General features: G+C 40.6%; 1 protein-coding gene and 1 non-coding gene across 2 annotated transcripts in view; both read left to right on the top strand.

Annotated features, from left to right (window-relative positions):
* The window catches only part of NELL1 (neural EGFL like 1), a 657,613-nt gene that overhangs the window by 114,701 nt on the left and 532,456 nt on the right, over positions 1-10,456 (top strand).
* LOC121920063 lies at positions 6,605-6,763 on the top strand. The gene has a single exon (XR_006101633.1). It is a non-coding gene; the product is annotated as a U1 spliceosomal RNA (small nuclear RNA).

The raw sequence follows: 10,456 nt of genomic DNA, 5'->3' as shown, positions 1-10,456 counted from the left end.
ATAATAATAATAATAATAATAATAATAATAATAATAATAATAATAATAATTTGTATACCGCCCTCTGGCAAACCAATCTGGGCGGTTAACAACAGTAATATTATAATAATATAATATTATAATATCATAATATTTTATTTCCCTCTTTTCTTGATTAGGCTTTTGGAAAGGTGACAAAAGAGAACTGTAGCAACATTTGGCAATGTTTTCAACTGATCTGAGTTAAGTTTCAACACCACTGTAGTGGTAGAAAGCATGGCTGTGATGGAGAGTTTCTGTTTAGTCTTACTGAAACTGTTCAGGAATGAGAAATTCCTTTTCAGCAAACCTTGAAGGCCTCAAGACCTAAGTTGTTTTCTTTTTTGTTTTGGTCCCTGTACAAAACCTCAAAACCTTGTTTCTTCTCTTGCCTTAAATAACTATAAGAACATCAAAGAAGAAATGAAGGTTAGAGATAAAGGTTTTGCTTCCCTTTGTGCTTTATCAGTTTGGTGACTTCTGCTCCCCTTGCCTCATGCATGGTTGACAACTGAGACATAACAGGGCAAGGAATGATACAAGTTAAACCAGATAGGTGTGTTTCTAATGAACAAACCCTCAGTGACGTTAGCTTCAAAATGTGCTGCTTTGTCAAGTGTATGAAATATTTGAAACACTTTTAGAAGTGGTCAAATAACAAGGCGGCGGCGGTGGTGGGGAGACATAATGATGTGTTAGCCCATCCCTATCCAGAACTGCAAGAATCAAAAGAAGGTAGGAGTCTCATTGCTGCTTGGGTACAATCACCTCCATTCCTTGCCCAACTAAATTGCCCCTGCAACACACTGGACATGGAATATCACCCCATGCAGTTGCTAAGGTCAGAAGGCTTAGTTTGCAGGATGCATGGTAGAGTAAATGCATACCCTCCAACTGTCCTGATTTGTCAGAAATAGCCTGATCAATCCTTTGTTATCCAACTTTTCAGCTGCTTTCAAAATAACCCAGTTTCCTGCTCCTCTCCATTTTCCGACTTCGTCCTCACCTTACTTCCATTGTTGCAAACTGAGTTCAAAGAGCCTAAGTAGTTTGCATTCAATTAAGGTAGCAGGAGAAGAGGACAGGAATAGTAGAATTTTGTCCTTCCTGGTAGGCTCAAAAAAAGCAAACTTCTCTCCTAGTTTGTGCCTTTTTCCTCATTAATAATTTTTGCCATCGTGACCACCTTCTAGTGTTTGTTTAGACATGTTTCACTTTTCATCTATGAAATGTTGTAGGGTACATAAATTATAGGCACAGCCATATCCTCTTCTCTGCTACCAAAGTACATAATGTGAAGCAGATGCATGAGTCTATCAGTGCAGGGTCATGACTGTTTTCTACTACACCCCTGTCAGTATTTTACTAATGGCCATGCTGGCTGGTCTTTTGGGAGTACACTCTTATGCATGGTTATTCACAAGGAAGGCCCACAGTGTTCAGTGGGTCTTATCTGCTGGTAAAGAAGCTAAAGAGTATAATCTGTAAGCAAAGAGTACAAAGGGCAGTAGCATCACTGGGGGATGGAGTGGGATGCGACAGTGCAGGCTAAACTGGGTGACACCCCAGGAGTGTGTGTGTGACTCCTCAGTCAGCCTCCCCCCCATCCCCCATGCTCTGTCTCCTGCATACACCGCTACATTCGCCCCTGCACACTGCTTCATATCCCTGCGCGCACTTCACCCCCTGCACCCTCCATCTTGTATGCACCGTCCCATCCTTTTCTAGGAGACAGAGCAGCATGCACTCCTTCTCCTCAGGCTGCCCCCTATGTGTGCTGTTCCATGGCTGCCATGTGCGCCACACACCAGTGTGCGCTCTGTCTCCTGTGCACCATTCCCTCCTTTTCCAGACCAGTGCACATGTGGTGGGATGGAGTGGCATGTGCCTCCCAGAAACCCTGTCCACCTGAAGCCCCTGGGAGTCTCGCCCCAGAAGTTCCGCCCCCCGCTATCCCTGCCCCTGGGGGACACCCAGTGCAGGAACGCCACTGACAAATGGTACAGTCTGCAGCCCATAGAAATAAGCGTGTTAAAAATTGCATCTCTTTGAGTGTCTTAAGAATGAAAACACAATATATTATGCAAAATGTAGGAGTCACCAGTATCTCTATACACCTGTATAAGGCAGAAGTGTGTTAAAAGAAATGGAGTATCAGGGTGTGGAGAGTTGGGAGCTTTCTGATTTGGAAAAAACAGCCTCTGAAGCACACCTGGGACCTGGGATGCAGCTGAGTTGCAATCGCCCGGTGGAATTGATGGCAAATTACATGTGATAATTCCCAGTAGCAACCCACATCTGACTGTATCCTGTTTGGGAGAAGTCAAGTTTTTGTCAGTGTGATAAGGTCCTAAGAGGCCATTTTTAAATACTTGAAGGAATGTCATGTAGAAGATAGAGCAAGCTTGGTTTCTGCTGTTCTGGAGACTCATAACATGAACTAATGGATTTAAATTACAAGAAAGGAGTATTTCTAAACATTAGGACAAACCTCTTTAATGTAAAATTATTTGACAGTGAAATAGGTTGATCTTTCAGGAGTGCTGCAGTTCTGTATTCCTGCATAGCAAGGGATTAATCTATATGGCTCTTGCAGCCCCTTCCAACTACTGTATAAGATTCTGACTCTCTCGTTTCTGCTTGTGATACAAGTTACAAATGGTTCTTCCACACATCACAGTACATATTTCAGTTTTGCTTTACTTTTCCCACATGGTATTCTAGCAGGAATTGTAATACAGTAATTCTGTCTGGGAAAGACACACCTCCTTTTTATAGAAAGATGCTTAGATCTAATCAATATTATGGGCTTCCTATCGATCAGGGGAATAGCAGGTTTGCAATTGTGCAAGAACCTGTTAGGTACAATCATTTATCACTATCACCATCTATATTGGAGATCCTATAGTCTCCTTTTATTTCCAACAAATATCTGAGATCTGTAATTGCTCATTCTTCAAAGTGTAGTTCGTATTTGTTTTCGCTAACTACTAACCAAGTATGGAAAATGTGTGACCTTTAAGATGTTATTGAGCAACATGAGTAGCATAGCCACTTATGAGAGGTACTGGAGGTACAACAATATATTGAGGGCCACACAGTCCCCACCTTTGGAATCAACTTTTATTTTTCATTTTATTAAAAAAAAACTGTTTTGCTGTTAAATACCTTCAATTGAAACATGTGCATTTTTTATTAAGAAGTTAAATCCCACCATCTTCAAAAGAACTTAATTGGAATAAGTAGCCATGGTATTATAGTTTAATATTCAAGGAAATGATCCTCTTCAGCACTTTTGAATTTCATTGTTAGCATAAATGCAGAGTATAAATAAAATAATAAATGAATTAATAGTATCTTTGCATATGTCTGAACAAAGGACCAAACAGAAATCTTTAATATGGTATAAATGTGGCTTCTGTTTCAAGGTACCCCATTTTGTATATTTTGTATACTTCATTCTCTTCCTATGTGGTATCTTAGAAAAACCCAGTTTATTATTTCTGCTTGTTCAGGAAATGTTATGGTTGTATGTCCGTCAATTCATTTCTGACTTATGATAGAGTTTTCTTGGCAATACTTGCTCAGTGGGCCTTGCTCAGAGGGTTGAGAGATTGTAACTTGCTCAAGGTCACCCAGTGGGCATTCATGGAGGAATAGGGATTTGAACACTGGTCTCCAAAGTCAGGATCCAGTGCTTAAACCACTAGACCATGATGCATTTATGGTAACAATGAGATGTTCGGGTAATTTATTAACTTTAAAATGTCAAAGTTGATTTTTTTTTCTCTCAATGATTTAAATTGCCTTTGTTTTGTTCTTTGATGACTTAAGTCCACCCCATTTTGTACTGAGTTTCTTGTAGACTGTACCATATTCCTCAAAGCAAAGATTGTATCAACTTATTTGCTTGTACCACCATTAAGAGTACTTACAAACTAGAAGTGAAGTACAGTATCAACAGGGCATACTCTTTATGAGTGAAACTTCATTAGGTAGCCTTTAGTGTTCTTTTATTTGTAGCTTTTACTGTTTTGTTGTTATTTGCCTTTGAGTCAACTTGGATGTATTCCCACCCTACATCAGTTTTCTTGGTAAGATTATTCAGAAGAGATTTGTCATTGCTTTTCCTTGAGGCTGGGAGGATTTGGCTTGCCCAAGGTCATGTAGTAGGTTTCCATGGCTGAGCAGGGATTTGAACCCTGGTCTTTTGGTGTCCTAGTCCAGCACTAAAACCACTATATAATTTTGGGGCTCAAAATTCACAATACATTACAATTTACATTTGCCTTGGTCTCTTTTGCCACACTGTTCATTGTTACTCTTCTTTGTATATAGTATTCAGATAGGTAAATAGATAGATAGGTTAATGGATTATGAATATCCGTATGTATTCATAAACAGTATATAATCCCCCCTTTCGATTCGCAGGGGATCAATTCCAGACCCGTGGCCCCCCCCCCTGCAAATTGGAAAAATTGTTGATATTGGGGTCTCATTGATTTCTGTGGCCACGGGCATGCACCATTTTGTTCCCTCCCCGCTTACCGTCCAACAGTAATCAAGACCATGGATGCCAAGTCCACAAATGGGGGAATGGGATGACTGTATGTGAATATGTGAGTGGGTGAAGTGGGCGGATATGTACAGAAATACAGTTGCCTGCTGTGAAGACTTCATATATGCAACACTTGCTTGTTCTCGAGGAACAAACGGAGGAGATTAACATGGAGCATGCCTAGGGTTGCCATAATTTTTTTGCACAAAACCGGGAAAATGTAGGACAAAGTCTAGGCCAAAATGTAGGACATTCAAGAAAAATGGAGGACATGACAAAATTACAACCCAAAAATATTAGTAAAATTAATACACACACACACACACACACACACACACATTATATATTGTGCCTCACCCACAGCACTACTAGATCCTTAGGGCCTTCGCCTTGCATGGCTGCACTTCAGGCCGAGGGAGGCCTCCTGCCTCCTGGCCGGCTGTAGCTCAGGCCCAGGGAGGCCTCCTCGCTGAGGCACATTGCCTCCAATCAGGGAGAGGCCTAGTCCTCCACTGCACCCACGCTGCATCTCTTGGGGCCTCGGCCAAGGCCCCGAGCATGGCACTGCCTCCTCCAGTCTCGGGGAGACCTAGCTGGGTGCGCTAGTTGAGGCTGGAGGCAGCAGCGCTGCACTCACGGCCTTGGCCTCAGTCCCAGTGTGGCTGGCTAGGCCTCTCTGGCCGGGACAGAAGGCCGAGGCTCTGAGTGGAGTGCCACTTCCTCCCGTCTCACGGAGATCTAGCCAGCTGCAATGGTTGGGGCTGGAAGAGGTGGCGTTGCACTCTGCCTCGGCCTCAGCCTCGGCCTCAGTCCCAGCATGGCTGGCTAGGTGGCACTGCCTCTTCCAGTCCTGGGGCAGGGAGGACCATCCTGGAGGGAGGAGGAGGAGCTGGGCCTGCAAGAGGTTTTCTGCCTTGTTCCAGCATATTTTCTCCAGTAGACTGGAGATTTACAAAATGTGGCCTGGAGCAAGGCAGAAATCTGGGACTGGAGGGTCAAAAATGCCCAACCGGGATGGGATGCCCCACCCAAACTCGGGATATGGCAATCCTAGGTGTACCCCCAAGTTGCTCACGGGCAGCACCCCCATTCAAGCCTATGGGGCTTGAATATGTGTGAAAATAGAGGGCTGACTGTATACTTATTGCAGCTATTTTAGAAGGTAGAGTTAAAGTCCTTACGATGCTGCAGATGCTAAGCCCCATGGACTGCATTTCTCTTCCTCACACTCTCCTTGCAGAAAACCACACTGAGAGAAAAATGGGGAATCATCTCTCCAAATAGAATACTTATTAGTATAGTTGTTTGTCTCTGTTGCTGACTTAATTTAGACCACTTTCACGTTTGAAAAAAAATGCAGAGGTGGGTGTCTACTCCTAAACACTCAGTAGCTGCCCACGTCTGGTGGTTCCAATCTCCCAGTGTTAACCTTGGTACAACCGCAAGTATGACAGATGCAGGATAGGGGCCACTTCATTGGTGATCCTCTCAAATTAGACCCTATCCTGAGTCAGAGTCAGAAGGGATCAAAAAGCCACTTAAGCCTCATTTTGTCACCCCCAAAAGAGAGCAGATGCACTACAGATGTACTTTATATGTATTATCCTACTAGAGAGGCAGGCTAGCTCCAACAGGCCTCCCTGGAAGAAGATTAACCATCCATTATGAAGCCAAGCCCTCCCTCCAGTCCATCTGCCTTGGTCCAGGCCTTGGAGGTAAAGAGGAACTGCTGGACCCCACCACCTTTCCCTTCTCCTTTTGTGTCATGTCTTTTTAGATTGTAAGCCTGAGGGCAGGGAACCTTCTAATTAAAAAGACTGTATGTATAGCGCTGTGTAAATTTACAGCGCTTTATAAATAAAGGATAATAATAATAATAATAATAATAATAATAATAATAATAATAATAATAATAATAATAATAATAATAATAATACAGATTTTTGCTTTGTTGCTTACAGAGATTCTGCTTCTGTTTCTTCTACAGGGCAATTACTTCTCTACTGTACAGTTTTTGATGCTGCACTATTACATCATGGGTCAGGGAAGGATGGGGAAATAACTTTTTCCCAGGGTGAAGCTCATCCATTGAGCTCCGGGTGTGCTGACCCCTGCAATTTCCCCAAATGTGGGAAACTCAACTGCATAATTTGTGGTAGTCAGTATTATTGTAGTCAGTATTATTATGTGGTAGTATTATTTTAGATCCATTATAATAATGGTAAAGGTCTCTATTCCTTCATTAGAAGTATGCAACATCTGCAAGGCCTGAAGCCAGTTTTCAGATCGGGCAAATACTCAAGGGCTGCATGCCCAAGGACTGGAGCTTAGCAGACTTCTTTGCATAGGAAAAATACATTAGAGAGAAAAAATGGCTTTTTTTCCTCAACACACACATACAAGTATTTTATACATTTTTGTATGTGATAAGAATGTTAATGTTTGACTTTTTAGTTATCACAACTGAGGATGAGTAATCTTCACAGCTTTCTTTATGCTGTGGAGAAAACACACATTTTTGCCCAGTTTTTATGCACCTACCCACAATTATTTTGTAAAATTATTCACTGCAAAAATACATGTGGGGATTTTTTTTCATAGGAATTGTGAAGTTTTAGACAAAAAACACTGTTTTTGCAGGCAGCCATGTGTGCAAGATTTTTGTTTTCTATGTATAACCCCTCCATCTTTCATAATAAAAATCTTGCACTGATAACAGCAACCTATCCCCTCAAAAAACCTCATGTGTTCTTTTTGTGCAAAATTTCAGTTGTGCAAGATTGCTGTTTGTATTCATAGATAGCTTAATATACAATCAATTTCAAAGGAGATTAATTTTATAATATATAATACTACTGAGCATCATATTTATTATCATATTATCCATTCCATTGACAGTCAGTGCCATTGACTATGAGATAATGTCTTTGGAAGTACAGTTAGAACTAAAGTTAGAATCATCCAAGCCATTATATTCCCCATCCCTATGTACGGATGTGAGAGATGGACAGTGAAGAAAGCAAATAAAAAAAAATCAACTCATTTGAGATGTGGTGCTGGAGAAGTGTATTGAGGATACTGTGGACAGCCAAAAAGACAAACAAAATGAGTTCTTGAACAGTTCATGCCTGAAATACCCCTAGAAGTCAAGATGATCAAATTGAGGCTGTCATGCTTTGGCCACATGATGAGAAGGCATGACTCATTAGAAAAGACAATAATGCTGGGAAAAGCCGAGAGTAGTAGAAAGAGAGGAAGATTGCAGGCCAGATGGCTAGACTCAATTAAGGAGGTAACAGGCCTGAATCTACAAGAAATAAGCAGAGCAGTGGCGCTTGGGGATGTCTTATCCACAGGGTCGCCATGAGTCAAGGTTGACTCGAGGGCAATTAACAAGAACAATAATGGATAAAGTGCTTTTGGTGATTTAACACTACATTTTTGCCCTAGATTATGTGGTCTTGTTCTTTAACATCTGTGGGTCATTGGAGAAGGACTTAGGCCGACATGCAATGCCCTCATGGCGCTTGTGATATCTTCTAACTCCATGGTTCTATGGTAACACTTCCATGATCACTTGGCCCACCCTTGTTCTAGAAGCTTGAATTGTGATCTGTTGCAGCTATAGCATACAAACAGGGTGTGACTCTCTGATGGTAGCAGGTTGATATTCAAAGTAGCATCTTTTTAGGTATATGAGGCTACAAAGAAAAATAAACAATATGTGGAACTTCAACTTTATTAAAACTAGGAATGTTTTTCTCTGTGCCATGCAGCTCTGCTTATTTCATTTTTTTCTTTCCACAAAATGATATCTTCTATACAGTTTATCTGAAGAAGAAAGAGAAAGAACCTAACAAGTGATTTCTTTTTGTGCCTTGACAAGGAAAGGCAATTATAATACATTTAAGTTTCTAAATGGAGCTTCATTGACAGTACTCTTCTCACTACTTTCTTTGATGAGGTATGCTAGGAGCAGCTTGTAGCTTCTTAAGACTGACAGGGCTTCTCACTGAGCTGACAGCAAAAGTGAAATAAATGGCAATCATAAAATCATTCTTAGGTGCACATGTAGAACTCCCTTTAGCAAAGCTTCTTCCCCTTTTATTGAAAGCCTGATTTCTTCTTACCTGTTGGTTAAAAAAGAAAGAAAGAAAAGCTACATTCTGTATGCAGGTCAGTTTATTGATGCATGCATTTCAAATCCCTTCAAAGAACTGGTGTGTGTGTGTTTAAAAATATGCTTCAGGGTTATGCTCACCATTTCCTCAAAGACTGCTACAGGCTACAATATTTTGTTTAAATATTAAATGGGTGGGATTTTACTTATTTATTTTTTGCTGTTTTGACAATGTTAGTGGCTATTTAAATTAAATAGAAGTGTGGCAGATTCAGTGATCCAAACTCATTTTGAATCATGCATTTGTGCAAAAATTATTAGTTATTTATTGCATGAGCAAGCCTGTCAGAATTTTCTATTTCACAGTGCAGGCATTACTCTCTCTCTCTCTCTCTCTCTCTCCTGTTGTTAACTGCTGTCAAGATAACCTCAGATTATTGCAACCCTGTGAATGAGAGATGTTCAAGTCACCCTGTCATCAACACCCTCCTCAGGTCTTGCAGACTTAGGGCCATGGTTTCACCAATTGAATCTATCCATGTGTATGTTGTATTCTTCTTTTCCTACTACCTTACTTAGCATTATTGTCTTTTCTAGTGAGTAATGTCTTCTCACAATATGTCCAAAATATGACAGTCTCAGTTTAGTAATCTTGGCATTAAGGGAGAGTTCAGACCTGATTTGTTCTAGGACCCATTTATTGGTCTCTTTAGAGGTGCATGGACTTTTACAACCATAAATAGAAATGGAAAACATGATGTCATGGACAGTCCTAGCTTTTGGGGGCATTCACAGATCTCTGCGGTGATGTGATAATGAATTGATGTTCCCACTATGTTTACCACAATCGAATCTCTGCAAGGCATTTTAATTTGATTTGGATAAATTTGGTACTGCCTTCACATTATCAAAGATTAAGATTGCTCCAACCCCTAAAAAAAAAAAAAAAAAAAAAAAAAAGGGGGGGGGGGAGGACATGGTTAGGTATTTGGTGGAAAAAGAACCAGGTTAGGCGTTTTTTCATCCCCGCCCCCAAACCCCACTTGTGAAAATAACCCAATTTCACACTGGGTTATTTCTGTAGTGTGAATGGGCCCTTAGTATTCAATGATATATCTTTACACTTCAGGATCCTATCTAATTCCTTCATAGCTTTTCATAAAGCTTTTATTTGATTATTATTATTATAGCTGCCCTTCCAAGTCCTAATCTTCTTCTAATTTCTTAACTGACATTTCCATTCTGATTATCAACTGAGCCAAACTATGGAAAATCTTTAACAAGTTCAATGTGTTTATTGTATACTTTAAAGTTAAGCAAATTAATTGTGGTTATTGTTCTTGTTTTCTTAATGTTCAGCTGTAAACCTACCTTTGCACTTTCTTCCTTGACTTTTTTCAGTATTAGTTATAGTCTTTGCTATTTTCTTCTTGTATTATAGTGTAACATACATGTCTTAAATTGTTGATGTTCCTTATTCCAGTTTTCATTCCTCCTTCCTCTAAGTCTACCGTATATATTCGTGTACAAGTCAACCTCATGTTTAAGTCGAGGGAAGGTTTCAGGAGGTTTCAGGGTCAAAATCATGGATTTTGATATGACCCGTGGATAACTTGAGGGTAAAACATAGAGGTCTGTAATGAAGGATGGAAAGGGGGAAAATACCATTTCCATATCTCCTTCTCTACCTCTGGACTTTTCCTGACCACCTAGCACTGATTCCCAGGTGCTGGAGGAGAGGTTTTAGCATAGGATTGAGA

Source organism: Sceloporus undulatus, chromosome 1, assembly GCF_019175285.1.
Source record: "Sceloporus undulatus isolate JIND9_A2432 ecotype Alabama chromosome 1, SceUnd_v1.1, whole genome shotgun sequence".
NCBI lineage: Eukaryota > Metazoa > Chordata > Lepidosauria > Squamata > Phrynosomatidae > Sceloporus > Sceloporus undulatus.
Note: the sequence above shows the minus strand (reverse complement) of the source record. Positions and strands in the feature narration are given on the sequence as shown.